The 17,887-nt window shown below is 44.0% G+C and overlaps 4 long non-coding RNA genes across 6 annotated transcripts; 2 read left to right on the forward strand and 2 right to left on the reverse strand.

Moving 5' to 3' along the window:
* The first annotated feature begins 861 nt into the window (after window positions 1-861).
* LOC310667918 lies at window positions 862-4,083 on the forward strand. Its single transcript, XR_014506413.1, has 2 exons — window positions 862-3,092; window positions 3,533-4,083. It is a non-coding gene; the product is annotated as an uncharacterized lncRNA (long non-coding RNA).
* On the reverse strand, window positions 3,629-5,476 carry LOC310667920. Its single transcript, XR_014506415.1, has 2 exons — window positions 4,923-5,476; window positions 3,629-4,091 (listed from the first exon to the last, which is right to left on the reverse strand). It is a non-coding gene; the product is annotated as an uncharacterized lncRNA (long non-coding RNA).
* On the forward strand, window positions 5,410-7,915 carry LOC310667908. The gene is made up of 3 exons (XR_014506399.1): window positions 5,410-5,462; window positions 5,810-6,528; window positions 6,844-7,915. It is a non-coding gene; the product is annotated as an uncharacterized lncRNA (long non-coding RNA).
* Window positions 6,472-11,955, reverse strand: LOC310667906. Of its 3 annotated transcripts, none has more exons than XR_014506395.1 (3): window positions 10,459-10,615; window positions 8,752-9,037; window positions 6,472-6,557 (listed from the first exon to the last, which is right to left on the reverse strand). It is a non-coding gene; the product is annotated as an uncharacterized lncRNA (long non-coding RNA). The 3 variants fall into 3 exon arrangements; XR_014506396.1 differs by lacking the exon at window positions 6,472-6,557 and adding an exon at window positions 7,948-8,227 and having other exon boundaries at window positions 8,607-9,156; window positions 10,459-11,955; XR_014506397.1 differs by lacking the exon at window positions 6,472-6,557 and adding an exon at window positions 7,948-8,227 and having other exon boundaries at window positions 8,607-9,037; window positions 10,459-10,687.
* Window positions 11,956-17,887: the final 5,932 nt, after the last annotated feature.

A 17,887-nucleotide genomic window follows, 5' to 3' on the forward strand; every position in this document is an offset into this window, starting at 1 on the left:
GCACCTCGGGTTACATACACTTCAGGTTACAGACTCCGCTAACCCAGAAATAGTGCTTCAGGTTAAGAACTTTGCTTGAGGATGAGAACAGAAATCGTGCTCCAGCAGCTCGGCAGCAACAGGAGGCCCCATTAGCTAAAGTGGTGCTTCAGGTTAAGAACAGTTTCAGGTTAAGAATGGACCTCTGGAACGAATTAAGTACTTAACCTGAGGTACCACTGTAAAGGTAAAGGAACCCCTGATCATTAGGTCCGAGGGAGCCGGTGTACAGCTTCCGGGTCATGTGGCCAGCATGACTAAGCCGCTTCTGGTGAACCGGAGCAGCACACAGAAACGCTGTTTACCTTCCCCACTGGAGCGGTACCTATTTATCTACTTGCACTTTGAGGTACTTTCAAACTGCTAGGTTGGCAGGAGCAGGGACTGAGCAATGGGAGCTCACCCCATCGCGGGGATTCGAACCGCCGACCTTCTGATCGGCAAGTCCTAGGCTCTGTGGTTTAACCCACAGCACCACCCGCATCCCTGATGTGGCTGAGTCCAAAGTCAGGCTCAAGCAATTATGAGGGCGCTGAGGGTAGGCCAGCCTTTATATGTTGTCCTTGAGTAAGATCCACTCATCACCTGGGGTTCCATAACTCACCTAATAATAATAAACCGGAAGCCCTATGAGATAAAGTTCCAAAACCATAAAAAGTAGTTTAGGTTTTGGATAAAAAGAAAAATGAAAGGCTTCGTAATTCACTGTGCACATGGATATGGAACAACGACCAACCTATTTCAGTGGGGTTTCAATCTTTTCTATGAAATGTAATCTCTTTTCCATCTTTCTTTCTTGAAAATATTTTTATTAATTTTCAGTTACGAAAATCCAATAAATGCAGCATTGTATCAATAGCAAATTACAATTCCAATTCCAGTATCAATCAATTAAAAAGCTAAGTACACATTTTAGATGGCCCCCTGCGTGCTAGATTTCAAGGTAAGATAATTTCATTTAATACTCCTTCCAGAGTCTTATTTAATCTAATTACATTTCAATCTCCATCATAATCCCTTATACAACAGCTACGTTTTTAACTTCCATTCGTATTAACACATTTAATAATTTGTATTCCTGCAAGCGAAGTTCTATGTCCTTTATTGTTCCTGTGTGTGATATTTTATATTTGTGTTTATTTATTTTGTCCATATTGTTTCTTTTTGTCCTTATAAAACATTGTGTCTTCATTCTTCCTGGTTTCCATCATGCCCTGCGCAACATCGCTGTTTCCACTATCTCTGTTTCTGGACACTGAGGCTGTAATTACGACTGAGTCATTGTTCCACGCTTTTTCAAGTCTAGGAAATGGGTAATCTGGCACCCTGCCAAAGCCTTGGAGAGTCTCCACCTTCTGCATTGCAAACCAACTCTCAAAATAATGACCTGGCATCCCACCAAAGCTTTGGCACGTCTTCAAAGTCTTATCTCTTCGCCGCTAAAGCAGTAATACAGTGAAAATTAACTCTGTTCAATTGTTTAAAATCCATTTCAATTTTCACACACATTTCTATTCTGCATTGTAATTCATAACTATAACCCCATTCTCTTTTATTTTCTCTTGCCATTTATTAAAACTTGTTAGCATTCAAGGATGGGGGGGGGGGTTGTCGAGTCATTTATGTAACAAACAAGATATATATAAAAAGGAAGCTGAAGTCTCCCCCCGCCCCACGTACCATCTTTTGCATCAAAGGAAGTCTTCTTTCCAGTTCAAATCTTTACACCTTTGTAGCTGTTTCAATATGGCAGTTTTTGATCTTGTCCCATCATTACCAGCATGCGTCTGTACGTTAATCTTAATTAAACTCTTAATGAACAGAAGAACCGCTGCTTCTTAATGGCAGCCTTAGAGGGTTACTGATAGGCAAAGCGTTTTTGCATTCAGAGCCTCCCTGCCTCTCAGATTCCATGTCGGAGCGAAAGCCAGGTACTGAGACGATCTGAGAGTGAAGCTCCCTCCCCCCCCCCGACCCTCAATCATCTTTGTTTGTTCCTTCACCAACGATCTCCCATTGTTGTGGGAGCTGCACCATTAAGGCAACCAAAACCGGAAGCCCTATGAGATATAATCTCAATGTGAATATCATTGCAGCCATGAGGCCCAGTGCTTACTCCAAAGTCAGTCCTGTTTTCTTCCAACAGAATTCAGTAGAATTTACTTCCAGCAAGCATGCTTCATATTGCAGCCATATAATATATATTAGTTTTCCAAATTATAACAAATTGATCCTAATTATTAAGATTTAATACAATTTTAAAAATAATAATTATGTTTCCCGCTCCTGTTACAAACATATGTCCATTGCTTCCTGATGATGCCACTTCATTCTTCTTCTTTAATCACCTTCTCATCCTTCTATTAATTTTAATCCATTTGCTAAGCTGATCTTTCTTGTTCCCTTGCAATCAGCACCTTTGTTGTTTCACAAATATATAAATATCCATTTCATGCATGTAGTCCTTCCAGCACTCTGTTCCCAGACCTGGAGTGTAAAGATAATTTATTGCCACCGTCCTTTGTCCATTCACATTCCACTCCTTTGAAAACATTCCTTCCATTGTTCAAGGACTTGCTGGGCTATAAATAACTCCCCGACAAGATGCCTGCTCCGCCATTTATCTCCGCCATTAAAATTCTGAGGATTATTTTCCTCAGCCCGCAGTTAAAAAACAAAGTCACATATATAAACTCCTGCCAGATGTAATTAGCAGTCCTTCACCTTGCCAAATTCCTCTCTCCTCCACTCCTGGCCCAGTCCAAATATGATTTGAATTGCGTCCATTCAACCTCAGTCAAAAGGGGAGGGTATGGAAAATCCTTGCAGCAGCCGGAACAGAAGGGGGAGACAAGGTAATGTTTGCTATTTCGTGATTTCCAAATGGTCTTTTTTCCCCCCTTGACCTCCCCTGCAAAATGATAGAATTGTGTGCAGTCATGATGTTATTCTGTCTGATACTGAGGAAAAGAAAGGGGAGCCACTGATTTATGCTCTACAAAGGGTTTTACAATGTTTTTTCCAGATTGCAGCCTTAAACATCTAAAATGGGTGTCAGGGAACTGCCATCAGTGCCGGAGGGAGAGAGCAAAATCCAGAGGGATTCTGGAGAGTGTCCCGGGATTGGGAGAGGCAGCCCATCTTCTGGGGAAGAGAATCAGCGTAGCACCAGTGGAGAAGGGGGGCAGATGGGCGAAGCGGCGAGGCGGTCTCATGACTCCTTGCCGGGGACCAGCGGGGAGAGTAGAGGTCCTCCGCTGCCTATGCCCTCCTTGCGCAGAAGGCTTTCGCGCAGAGAGAGTAGGAGAAGACTAGGCATCAAAGAGCTTCTTTGCTGGAAGAAGTTTAAGAAACGCCCACTGACGGATTCTGCCAGCGATTGAGACAGCCACGGGTGAGTGGCTGTCCGGACAGAAAAGGTTCACTCAGGCAATTCAGCCAGGTGTTTGCACCGGCTTACGCACGAGCAACCCCTAGAACCATTACAATGAAGTTTCCCAAACTTGGGTCTCCAGCTGTTTTTGGGACTACAAGCCCCATCATCCATGACCACAGGTCCTGCTAGCCAAACCATTGGAGAGCTACAGTACCTGTTGAGGTATGTTTTATTTCAGTTGGGGCAGATGAAAGCGTCTTCAGGTGCACCTTAGCATTTATTCTCCCTGCGCTCTTCCCAGTTAGCATTCCTTCTCATGACCTGTCTGTCTGTCTCCAGGCACTGTGGCTGCCTGCAAAGGATTCCCACATGGCAGGGTTAATGTTGCCAGTCTTCATGTCACATTTGCAGACATCTTTATGATGCATAGTTGGTCTGCCAACAGGCCTGGTGCCTGAATACAGCTCCCCGTGGAGCACGTCCTTAGGGGTTCTGCCATCTTCTATTCTGTGTACTTGATCAAGCCAGAGTAGACATCACTGAGACAGGAGTGTGGACATGCTGGGAACATGGACTTGGGAGAGCACATCTTTGTTTGAGGCTCTGTCCTGCAATGTGATGCCCAAAGTCTTCCTTACATCCACCAGACGCAACATCTCAATGCCTTCCATATGCCCTGTGTCAGGAAAGAAGAACAAAAGACCCCAAACTAAAGAGGAGTGTACCATTGTAACATAAGACAGAATAGCCACAGACCTAAATGTAATTACTAGTATTGACATTTACATACATATCAGATGGCTAAGGGTTTCCTTGTGATTCTTCTAAAAAAAATTCTTCTAAAATTCTTCTGACAGAAGGTACCATACTGTCAGATACACCTATAAGATGCCCCCTTGTATATGATGCCCTCTATTTTGGGGGACTCAAATTTAAGAAAATGGGGTGTGGAGATGCCTCAGAGTTGTTGAGGGGAATTGACCAGAGTTTTACAGCTTTTGGGGGGCAAATTGCCAAAAATTTCCCACTTGCCACAGCAATAGCGAATCGCAAACAGACCCTTCCCAAGCAAAAAAATCTCTTACGCACATCCCAGAACAGCAGCCACCAATCATGGCAGCGACAGCCTATCCGCAGCAGTGTTTGCTGCAGAAACCAATCACCAACCCAATTAGAGAAGCGGCAGCCAATCCAAAGCAGCCCTTTTAGCAGCCAACAATCGTTGATGACAAGCTCTTGCTCGAAGCTGCAGCCAATCAGCTGTCCATCCCATTCACTATCCATGTATAAGACGAGGCACATTTTTGAACATAATTTTAGAGTAAAAAAACCTCGTCTTACACATGGAAAAGTATGGTATATATTTTATGCTTTGGATCCAGGAAATTTCCAGTAGAATTATTGCTTTCTTCATTTTCACATGCATTCTGTGCTGTAATTATTAGAAAGCAAAATTTAGTGACTGCAGCAAGGACTAGTTTGATTGACTGGAGTATTAATTTCTTACCTCTCAGCTGTTCCTGATTCATTTCAATCTAGATAAAAACACCTGGGCTGTTAAAATTCCTGTAGACAAATCTATCTCTTGGCTTCATAAGACAGTTGGGTTGATTTCATGGATTGTCTTCAATATTTTAAAATATAATCTTTCCCTCTCAAGTATTCATTAGATGCAGTGGCAGCTGGTGTTGACTGGAGCTGGCAGGAAGGAGGGCAGTGCAGAGATCAGTTAGTTAAAGGCAGGTGGGACCTGGACAATGGAGGAACCAGAAGCGTCACAAAGGGGCAAGAGGAAGTATGGATAAGCTCTGTAGAAAGAGAGCAAAGCTGGGGGGTGATTAGTGTGGTTAATGGAGAAAAGAAAACAAGGCTCAGATAGAGGACTGGGGGCTAAGAGAAGGCTGATGATGGGTCTCAGCTGTCTAGAACATACACCAGAAGAACAGAGAGTGTGATGATTTTAGCATGGCTGATGCCAAGGTAGAGATCAGGCTGCTTGCTGGGTCTGTTTCATCCTTGGGCATCCCCACCAGGCTCCCCTGATAAGGTGAAGAGTAGCCACTATAGGAAAATGGTTGCTTATGCATATTGGCATGGAAAGAAGTTTCTTACTGGACAAAGCAAGATGCTGCTTGGGGCATGGACAACGCGTGAACAGTTCATGCCAATGTAGCGATTGGTCCATGTAACATGATCTGAGGGGGCGTGATGTACTGTACATTCTTTGTCTGCTAGCTGATACATTGTTGCAGGATTTTTTGCAGAGACTTCAATAAAGGCGGGCAGCAGCCTTGGAGGCTGTGTGAGAGAGCCCTTAAAAATCCAGCTTGGTGTGTGAAATTCTTTTCAAGCTAACTTGGTGAAAAACTGCCTCATCCCAAAAAGGACGAGCAGGCCTCGTCAAGCCACTGGAGGAGATTGTATCTTTAAAGAATGGGCATATTACAGCTCCTTTAAAATTGGGAAATTCCTTTTCAACCTGCAAGAAGACATCGTAATGAACAAGGAACTTTAAACACTGATATTTTCAGTTATTGGTTTGAGAAGAAAACTACAGATACAAAGAAAAGGAAGCAAAGTATCTATGTTTTGGGGGGCAGGGAGACATCTTCAAGACCTACCAGAGATGCTCTTCTTTGATGCTTCATACATCACTCTTCCTGCAAGAGTGTAACTTACATTTTGTACATTATGCTAGACCTCTAGTTACGAAATTGTTTCTTGATCCTGCAGATATCTTTCTAGTTGTTTGAGCTCTCTCTTTGAAGAATGGGCAGATTACAGTTCTGTTTAATGCAGAAAATCCCCTTTCCAATCTGCAGAGAAGTAACTAAATGGTCAGATAAGTATGTACATGTCATAGATTTCTCCAGTAAGGAAAAATGACCAATACAAGTTACCTCCTTTAGACCTACCTGCATGTTGGCAATGCCCATCTGTGATGTTTTCTGCTTCTCTTCTTAAAGCAGTGCAGCACCTTTCATTTCTTCTGTCACATATTAGTTCTTATTAGTTTCTTTATTCCTTGATCCTACTGAAAACAAGGCTTTTCCTTAAGCTTTTCACCTCTTTTTTTGAGAATAGACGGATTATAGATCTTTTTCAATTGGAAGGTCCATTTCCAATCTGCAAAAAAAAGCCACTGAGTTATCCAATAAACATTTTTACATCGTCAGTTTCTCCGGTGATTAACCAGGTCAGCCAGCAAGCAAAAGGATACGTATTTGCAGTAGCCCCTTTGGACTTACCTGCATGGCGGTAACACTTACCTGAGAACTTTCATACTTCTCAAGACAGAACAACACGTTCAGTTTCTTACATCTGATTATTTAAACTTAGTTTCTTTCCTGTGCTTGTTTTTTTAAGGATTTCTTTTTGCTTTCCAACGCTCTTTCAAGGATAGATTGCAGTTCCTTTTAATTGGGAAGATCCCTTTCAAATCTGCATAGAAATTATCAAATGATCAAATAAATGTTTGTCCCTTTGTAGATGTCTCCAATGATTAGGCTGAATAGACAGAGAAAGACAAACAAGCCAAGAAGTTGCTTTCTTTTCAATATAAGAAGTACCTCTTGAAGACTTACCTTGCCAGTGAGGTTAACTTCTCTGTTCTTCAGGCATGTTATTAGATTCCTTACCTCATATCATATATTTTTGTTCATTTGTTATGGATCTGTTGCTTGCTTAAGCTTGCCATAAACTAGATTCCATAGCTTTCCAAGACAAATCCTCAAAGGTCTTTATTGCTGCCAGTTTTGCTGTAGTTGTCTACCTTATATGTATACGTATACGTTTGTAGGCCATGGTATTATCTTCCCTGGGGAATTATCAGCATCAGCATCTCTGAATCAATTCCTATGAAGGTTCTCAAAGCAATTTCACAGCATAAGAAAAGCATAGAGAAAAATAGTTAAAACAATTGTATATAAAAACAATTTCAAATCATTACAGCTACCGACTAGGATTTATTTACTTTTAAGTATTACTTCCCCCTTTGTAAGCAAGCCTTGACAAAGTAATATTTAGGAAGCCAAGCAAATAAATGAACTGATACGGTGTGGCGTCAGAGACTCAGTTGCTCACCTTGAATTCGGAAGTGCTTCATCTCAATCCCCTTCAGAATATGCCATTTCTTGTGCTAGAACTGAAAGATGTTTCTTACCTCTTGGATGGAAGTCCTGCTCTTGTTGTTCTTGAATTTGAAAAGAAGCCCACCTTAATTTATTATCCCATAAATTACTGAAATCATTCCACCTCCACCAATTCATTGGTGGGGCATACGAGTAGCAGCTCTGTTTGAAGCTTGGCCAGTCTTCTTTCTCAGTGTCCCTAATACAAGACAAATAAACAAGAAATCATGGGTCTTAAACAGGCAAGCTGAAGTTTTAAGATGTTGTATCTTGTGGATTTTTACTCCTTGGGCTCATTTTCTTTGGTTTCCTTCCACTTTCTTTCCCCAAACTTTCCCTCCATTGAACTTACATTTTTTACATTATAATAGACCTCCCTACATTTCTTGCATTATTCCACACCACTGGTTACAAAATTGTTTCCTGATCCTCCAGATATCTTTGTGATGGTGTCTTTGAAGAATGGGCAGATTGCAGTTCTGTTTAATGCGGAAAATCTCCTTTCCAATCTGCAGAGAAGTTACTAAATGGTCAGATATGTATGTACATGTCATAGATTTCTCCAGTAAGGAAAAATGACCAATACAAGTTACTTCCTTTAGACCTACCTGCATGTTGGCAATGCCCATCTGTGATGTTTTCTGCTTCTCTTCTTAAAGCAGTGCAGCACCTTTCATTTATTCTGTCACATATTAAAGGTAAAGGTACCCCTGCCCGTTCGAGCCAGTCTTGCCAGACTCTAGGGTTGTGCGCTCATCTCACTCTATAGGCCGGGAGCCAGCGCTGTCTGCAGACACTTCCGGGTCACGTGGCCAGTGTGACAAGCTGCATCTGGCGAGCCAGCGCAGCACACGGAACGCCGTTCACCTTCCCGCTGGTAAGCGGTCCCTATTTATCTACTTGCACCCGGGGGTGCTTTCGAACTGCTAGGTTGGCAGACGCTGGGACCGAATGACGGGAGCGCACCCCGCTGCGGGGATTCGAACCGCCGACCTTGCGTTTGGCAAGTCCTAGGCGCTGAGGTTTTACCCACAGCGCCACCCGCGTCACATATTAGTGACATATTAGTTCTTATTAATTTCTTTCTTCCTTGATCCTACTGAAAACAAGGCTTTTCCTTAAGCTTTTCACCTCTTTTTTCAAGAATAGACGGGTTATAGACCTTTTTCAATTGGAACGTCCATTTCCAATCTGCAAAAAAGCCACTGGGTGATCAAATAAACATTTTCACATTGTCAGTTTCTCCGGTGATTGAACAGGTCAGCCAGCAAATAAAAGGATACGTATTTGCAATAGCTCCTTTGGACTTACCTGCATGGCGGTAACACTTACCTGAGAACTTTTATGCTTCTCAAGACAGAGCTACACGTTCAGTCTCTTGCATCACATCAGATTATTTAAACGTAGTTTCTTTCCTGTGGTTGTTTTTTTTAAGGATGACTTGTTGCTTTCCAACGCTCGTTCAAGGATAAATTACAGTTCCTTTTGAAATCTGCATAGAAATTACCAAATCCTCAAAGGTCTGTATTGCTGCCAGTTTTGTTGTAGTTTTCTACCCTTTATGTATATGTTTGTATATGTATATGTTCGTAGGGCATGGTATTATCTTCCCTGGGGAATTATCAACATCATCATCTCTGAATCAATTCCAATGAAAGTTCTCAAAGCAATTTCACAGCATAACAAAAACATATAGAAAAACAGGTAAAACAATTGTATATAGAAAAACAATTTCAAATCCAACACAGATACCAACTAGGATTTATTTATTTTTAAGTATTATTTTTCCCTTTGTAAACCCTTGGCCGTGGCATGCGGGATGGAGGGGGGCCTTCCTGCCAGTAGACGGGACCCTTTCCTTCATCTTCTTTGCTGCCTGCGCAGCACTGCTAGGCGTGCCCCTCACTATACACCTACGTGTGTGGGGAGGGGAGGTATCACCATGCTCAGTTGCCTTAGCAGGAGACCTGATGGCATAAGCAGCGTGAGGACAAGCAATTACCAGCTACTCGACAATGTAACACTGTGGAAACAAGCTGAATTCTAAAGTTGGGTAACTACACTAAAGTCTTACAGACAAAACCAGCAACCTACTGCACATGCGCTGCTAAAGAAGATACTGAAAAGCAAGCAAAATTATATTTATACACAACAGTAGCTGCAAGGCTATTGATTGCGAAAAATTGGAAAAGTGGTATTATACCAACAAAAACAGAGTGGCTTGTCAAATTATTGGAGTATTACAATATATCCAAAACAATGGGAGAAATTGGAAGGATCTCAAAAGAGAAGATAGACAGGGACTGGAAGGTGTTTAAAGGATACTTGCAAAACCATATTGAAAAATCAGAACTCCTATTAGAATAAACAAGTTCCATTTTAAATACTGAAATACTAAATAAGATGGATAACAATGTGCAATAGAAAAAGAAGCAGAAAATTAATATATCCTAATAATTAAGAGACGGCAACCAGTGACCTGCTAAGTGTGTGCAAAATCAGCAGCAAGAAATGCACCCCCAAGGCCAAATGGCAACAGTAGAAACCGTAGGCCAAGGGCGGGAGGGAAAGGAGTGTACTGGTGCTGGGAGGAGACCCCAGCAGACCCTCCAGATCCCAGAAAACCAGTCCCACAAGCAGCGTCAGTCGAGGAAGGCCTGAGTAGGCCCAGAAGTAGGCTGTATGGCCCCAATTCCCACCTGATGCTGGGGGGGGGGGTGGCTGCAGGTGCAGGAGGCCTAAGAAGGCCTGAAGCCGGGGGAGGCACAAGAAAAAGGCCACCGCATTCTCGCCACCCCAAGTGAGCCTGGGCTGAGTCACATCGGCTTCTTATGCTGACCCTCGCCCCACCCCCAGCCGGCTGCCCATAGGCCTGCTGAGATGGCCTCCCCGGAACAAAGGTGGGGGGCTCACCTGTCGCAGGAGCCCGCACAGTGTCGCAAGGAAGGGGGTGAGCGGAAATTGTTTCCTCCCATTTGGTTTCCCCAAACTTTCCCTCCATTGGAGCAGCTCCATCTGCTCCCATGAGATCCTTCCTCATCCTCTACGTCACTGAAACTGCCCACTGAGCTTGACCCATCACCAAGAGAACAATGAGTGCATCATAGTAGAAGTTACATCACAATCACCCACAAATGGGATTAGTGGGAGGCCAGCTGTCATCCCCTTTAACAGATGGAGCTGGCTGGCATCTCTTACAACCAGAGATGTTGGGATGTTCAGTCTTGGGAAATGTAATTTTGTGAGGGTGGTGAAGACTAGGGCTTTTTTCCCCAGCTGGAACTCACTGGAACTGAGTTCCGGCTCCTCTTAACTGTTGCTATAGGAACGGTGCTTGTAGCTGTGCTACAAAAAGTTCAACAACTTTGGCACTCCTAGGGTTGTCCGTCCCAAAAAGGTGAAAGTTCCTGCAACTATTTTTCTAGGGGAAAAGCACTGGTGAAGACTTATTTGTTAAGACCATTAGGTCACACACACATCAGAACCACAGTTCCCAAGATTCCATACAGAGAGAGAACCATGTGAAGCCTATAGGATAAGGTGAGAACCTTGAGCCCACAGCCTGTGTGATGTAATCCACTGAGAGCAGTCAAGGACAACATTCCTTGCTTTCCTAGAGTGGACATGCAAGGGAATGTTTGGTCCAGCCAGTCAAAACTTCCTGTTACACCTGGCTGAAGCATCCTTCCTTGCATGTGACTAGTGGGTGGGCATAATCTTTCCAGACCTGGTAGAAGGACAAGGCATGCTGCCACTTTCTCTCTCTCTCGTTTTGACCTCCTTCTTCATTTGACCAGCTTTTAGCTAGGACTGCTCAGAGGCAGTGGAATTATTCCCCCATATGGGGTAGATCCACACGTACATATTTGGAACTAAGTCTATCTTCAGGGATCCAACCGTGAACTGATGTAAGTAAACTTCTTTTATTGACTTTGAATAAGATTGAGGCACCTTTATTCTTTTAAGAGGGATTCAAGGGAACTTACCAGGAACACACAATTCAATCTGAGACAGACTGAATTGTATAATAGTGAGACACTCACACGAGCTTGCAACCAGCTATCTGCTGTGCATGTAAAAGGGGAATGTAAACTCTGCTAAGTAAAGAAAATTTACGCAAGTTAGGAAGGATATTAATAAACAATATATCCTCTCCTGCCACCCTGAACATTCCCACACAGCCTGCCAGACCTCCCCATTTGGACCAAGCCACACTCCCCTGCCAATCACCTAACATCATATACGTTGGGTGCCTGTATTTTCATGTGCCTGGTAATCAATATTATTCCACCACTATCAAATCACTGGCTGTATCCCCCTCGCCTAGCCTCTTTAACCAACACAGCATGCCTCCAGGCTTGCAGCATTTTATGGGAGGGATTCATGCACACATACTGGGAAATTTAGGTTTGTGCAATCCAAGTGCTCTTCTTGCACAACAAATCCATTTAAAGAAAAGAAAGCACGGTTAGAAAAATGGGTGTGATGGCCTGGGAATCTGATTCAGAGGCTGAACCTGAGGAATCCCAGCCCGCACAGGAGTCCCCACCTCCAGGGCCGGCTGAGCCAGGGCAGGGGCTTGAACCGGAAGGGCCCTCACCTGTGCCAGATCCTCAGGAGTAGACACCAGCTGAATCCGCTCGGGGTGATTGAGGACCCATTGCCTGCAGGTGCTCCTCTCCCAGCCCTGTCAGGGGAAGGTGAGGTCGCCTCTGGGTCCAGTAACCCTCCAGCCTCTCCTGAGCTGCAGAGGCTCAGGGCAGAGAGGTGGGGGGAACTAAGTTCCCGCAGGAGGAGTGCTTGCCTCCAGGCCAGGAGAGGTGAGTCACCTGTGGATCAGGGCCGCCCTATGCCTCAGAGGAGATAAAGGCCAGCCCGCCCAGTCCCAGGTTGCGAAGCAACATCGTTGGTTACCTGTTCCTGGTGGCACCCTGTTCTGCTTTCTGCCAGAGTTCCTGACCATGCCCAACTCCCTGCCTTGGACCCCGCTTTAGCCTCGGACCGGACACGGACCACGCCGCACGGTAACCCCCTCCCCCTCTGGGACCAGCACAATGGGTGGGAAATGTACTGAAAAGTGTAGGGTGAAGAAGAAAAAAAGATTAATGATGTTCAAACACCACACGGGCAAATCAGGATGAATTCAGGATGAAGGTTCATTGTCCTGTAACTTCTCTGCAAGCACATCAGGGTGAATGCTCAACAAACAGGTCGCCTGGAGGAGCCTACTGGTACTTCCTGCCTCCATTTCTGGTGGTCTTTATCTTGGTCATTTTTGATGTTGCCTGACCTCTCCTTCCAATTTGTGTGCCATTCAAGAAATTCCACTTTCTGCCTCGTAACTCCAATTTCAACATCACCAAAGCACAAGTCTTTTTTTCCCCCAGCGGATTTTTATCAGCCTGAAATATTTTCTGGTCAGCAGTAGTGGAATCTACCGACCACCAAAGAATTGATGCTTTTGAATTATGGTGCTGGAGGAGACTCTTGAAAGTCCCATGGACTGCAAGAAGATCAAACCTCTCCATTCTACTTGCATCATTTTCCTCCAGCCATTATAGATTTCCACTTTTCTGCCTTACACAGCAATCTGGTTGCACCTATTACTTTTCTCTTCGTAGAAACTCTGTCGTGCCAAAGATCTAATTGAGCCATAAACTGTTTCCAGTTGACAGAAGCATGGCAGGTTTCTTGTGTTGCTCTTCCTCCGCTGAATTTAATTAGGAGCTGCGTGTATACTGCACTCAAAAAATTTGAACACATTTAACAATGGAACAAAATGCTCTGGTGTTCTCTCTTTGGGCATGTCTATTGTGCTCTTCAGCAGTGCTTTACAGTGGTACCTCGGGTTACATACGCTTCAGGTTACACACTCCGCTAACCCAGAAATAGTGCTTCAGGTTAAGAACTTTGCTTCAGGATAAGAACAGATATCGTGCTCCGGCGGTGTGGCAGCAGCAGGAGGCCCCATTAGCTAAAGTGGTGCTTCAGGTTAAGAACAGTTTTAGGTTAAGTACGGACCTCTTGAACAAATTAAGTACTTAACCCGAGGTACCACTGTATGTGACAGTAGCATCTCCACTTTCTCGCTTCCTCCCCCGACACCTTTGCCTGATGCCACTTCCTCTGCCGCTTCTTGCGGCAACAGGCATGGCCTCCTGGAGGCAGTTTCTTCTTCTTCTTCTTCTTCTTCTTCTTCTTCATAATAATAATAATAATAATAATACCCCACCCATCTGGCTGGGCTTCCCCAACCACTCTGGACAGCTTCCAACAAAATATTAAAATACAGTAATGCATCAAACATTAAAAGCTTCCCTAAACAGGGCTGCCTTCAGATGTCTTCTAAAGTCTGGTAGTTGTTGTTCTCTTTGACATCTGGTGGGAGGGCGTTCCACAGGGAGGGCGCCACCACCGAGAAGGCCCTCTGCCTGGTTCCCTGTAACTTGGCTTCTCACAGTGAGGGAACCGCCAGAAGGCCCTCGGCGCTGGACCTCAGTGTCCGGGCTGGATAATGGGGGTGGAGACGATCCTTCATATATACTGTTTCTTTCTTTCTTTCTTTCTTTCTTTCTTTCTTTCTTTCTTTCTTTTAAATTACGCTTTATCATACTTACATCTGTACAACATAAACTTAAATTCATTGTTGTCAATAAACTGAATCGTCGAAAATCATAGAATCATAGAGTTGGAAGAGACCACAAGGGCCATCGAGTCCACCCCCTGCCAAGCAGGAAACACCATCAGAGCACTCCTGACATAAAGTACAAACACTTTAGCAATAAATTTTCTTCCAAAGCGTCTGACCTCCCGTCCTTTCCATGTTTCATTCATTTTAAACCTGTTGCATACACTTGTCTACTTGTCTGGTCATAAAGTAAAGATATCTATGTCGTTTTCCTTTTGCATGAATTCTTTACACAGGTTGTTCAAGGGCTGCCACCGAGTTTAAATGATAGCAACTGTTCCTGAGGTAATTCTTGAAAACTGCCCAATTTGAAATAAACACCTGTTTCAGAAAGATTATCCAGTTCGGCATATTCTACCTCCTGTAGGCAGTTTGGCACGACTCTTTTACAGTTGCCAAAGTGCTTTCCAGGGCAAATGTGGAAATGTCGTACCATGGCACCTCTGTGCTTTGGCAACTGTAAAAGGGCCAAGCCCAAGCGCCCCCGCCTGGCTGGAGGAGGAACAGGGGGAAGTGGGGGGGGAGAGGTCAAGGGAGGAGGGAGCGGACAGGTGGGCCAGCGGACGCAGGATGGTGCCAGGGGGGCAGAAGAGGTAGCTGTACAGTATTTTAGGGTGTAAAACTGCAGTCAAGTGCAACATTCCTACAGTGGACATGTTAGGGTTGGTTTTTTTAATTCATTTTTATTAAATTTTCCACTTTAACAATCCAATCCAATCACATTAAATATTCCAAATTATACATATACATATCAAATAATCTGAATATTCTGCCAAATTATAAATGTTTAATAGGACTTCCCATGCTTCAAATTCGGAGGGTTCTGGTCATCTCATACTTCAACTGCTTTTCACAGTCACTTCCGATGGTTCCCCTAATTCTTTCTGTTGTTAACCTTCCTTCCTTCACAGCCTCTGAGTTGTTCCCACAAGCGAGTTAAAACAAGCAATGATGTGTTTCTGTGTGGATTTTATGTCTGTGATTCCCCTCTATAAGTTCACAGCATCTCCTCACACGCTGGTGTTTGTGCCGAATCAATCCAGAGGTCTTTTCGCTGCTGGCAGCCGCCATCTTCACTCAGTTCCAATGAATTCAAGTCAAAGCATCTGCTCAGTGATTTTCCCAGACCGGTTGCATCAAATATTAGCCTTTCCAAAGGAGATTTGCCAAATCAAACTGGAAATACAAATATACAGTGGTACCTTGGGTTACAGACGCTTCAGGTTACACACTCCGCTAACCCAGAAATAGTACCTCGGGTTAAGACCTTTGCTTCAGGATGAGAACAGAAATCGTGCAGCAGCAGCAGCAGCAGCAGCAGGAGGCTCCATTAGCTAAAGTGGTGCTTCAGGTTAAGAACAGTTTCAGATTAAGTACGGACCTCCGGAACAAATTAAGTACTTAACCCGAGGTACCACTGTAATAACATATTAAGGGCTCACCTAGGGGATGTTTTGTACAAACTCAGGAGAAGACTTTCTGTTTCCTCCTGAGCTGGGACAGACTTCCACTACATGTGACTTGAAGAGGGTGTGGTCTGTTGTGCTAGCATGGAGGAGTACACGCCCTCCATGTTCTGATCAGTGTGTCTTCTCCATTTTGTATGTTGCTGTGTGTTTGGAGAAGTGACTGCTTAGTCGCAGTCACTTGGGACTAACTTCTTTATGGAATAGTTCTAGCTGTTATGTAACCTAAGCCTCCTGTCAGGGAACTGCCATCAGTGTCTGAGGGAGAGAGCAAGCTCCAAAGGGATCCCAGAGAGCGTCCCGGGAGTGGGAGAGGCAGCCCGTCTTCTGGGGAAGAGAATCAACGTAGCTCCAGTGGAGAAGGGGGGCAGATGGGGGAAGCGGCGAGGCGGTCCCATGACTCCTTGCCGGGGACCAGCGGGGAGAGGAAGGGTCCTCCGCTGCCTACGCCCTCCTTGCGCAGAAGGCTTCCGCGCAGGGAGAGTAGGCGGAGACTTGGCGTCAAAGAGCTTCTTTGCTGGAAGAAGTTTAAGAAACGCCCATTGACGGATTCTGCCAGTGATTGAGACAGTCACAGGCGAGTGGCTGCCCGGACAGGAAAGGTTCACTCAGGCAACCCAGCCAGAGGTTGGGACAAGCTTACGCACGAGCAACCCCTAGAACAATTACACCTGCCTTCAGGGATATGTCTGTGAACCTGAATGAATCGGTGACTAAACTACTTTTATATTAACGTTAATCAGATTCTTGTGTTTATTCTTTTTCAGAGGGATTAGAAGGGATGTCACCAGGAAGGAACCTTTAATAAAAAGACTCAGATGAGTCAGCAACAAGCTGATCGCTGTGTAATTTAAAAGGGTGTGTGTGTTTAGAACTCTGCTAGAATATGGAACTTGCCAACACAAGTTAGGAAGGATATCATTAAATAATATATCCTCTCCTGCCTCCCTAATCATCCCCACAAGTATTTCCAGTTTCCTATTGAGAAAATGCTTTTAATTGTCAATAAGGAAGCACCAGAGGGTCAAATACCTTCAATGCTGTACAATAAAACTCCTATTTACTTCAGTCAGAGATTATCAAACTATGGCCCATGGACTACCTATAGTCCATGAGCTTCATTCAGATGGTCTGTGGAAAGCTTGCAGAATAGTCAAGAAAATATGTACATGGCTCTGAAGTTGATTTCCCACCCTAATGACTGAGACTGAGGCTGTTTTGACCAGGGCAAGATTAACAAACAGACAAACAGAGTTTTGACTTGGGCCTGTGATTTTCATAATACAGTGCTAATGCAAGTCTAAAAATGTATTTGTCAAACGAATCTTTCTAAGCAGCCTGGGCCTAGGACCCTTGATATTCATAGTACAGCAATTGTTTTTTTGAGGACTGATGCTTATTATTTCTCTCCATCCATTGCATTAGAAAGGAAAGCCTACTGTGATTAAAATACAAATCAAGTATCTGCTTTGGTTTGTAAAACGGCAACAAAATTAAGTGGTGCTTCAACATCTCCAGCCATTTTCAAGTGGTCTGCTGGGGAGAAAGCCTGAGAACCACAAATTTAGATGATGTCTTCAAAATATGTAAAAGAAAAGTACGATTCAGATGTTTGAGCTGTGGGTGCAAGAACTCTGTCATTTATTTATCGACTTGTAGTCTAATCTCAATTCGATTATTTTGCCAGGATGCCGTCAACCACATACAAGGAGGATAACCCCAAGGTTTGTAAAATAAAATGAAAATTTTCATAGAGAAAAGCTGAAGAGGAGAAACACCCCAAAAACAGCCAAATGAAGCCTGAGCATCCTTAATGGCCACAGAATGCAGACACTGTTACTCAAGAGAACACATCTTTGTTTGAGACTGTCTGTTATGTACTGAAGTTCTCACCCTGGGCCAGCAGGGGAATACTGTAGATAGTTATGCAAATGAAGGATCGAAAGTGATGTTCAGTGATTGGATAGTTTTAGAAAGTTGCTACAGTAACGTTGTACTGGAGCTCTATATAAGCAGGCTGGCTGAACCCTCCAGTTCAGTTCTGTTCTGGCCTGTGAATAAACAAGAGCTGTTTGAAGAATCAACACTGTTTGAAGAATCTTAACACTGCCCTGCCATGTGATGCCCAAAATCTTCCTGACGAAGCACATTTGGAAGTTGCATTGCTTTTGGCAGTTGTATGTTGCCC

The sequence above is a fragment of the Podarcis tiliguerta genome (assembly GCF_965153285.1).
Source record: "Podarcis tiliguerta genome assembly, chromosome: 17".
NCBI lineage: Eukaryota > Metazoa > Chordata > Lepidosauria > Squamata > Lacertidae > Podarcis > Podarcis tiliguerta.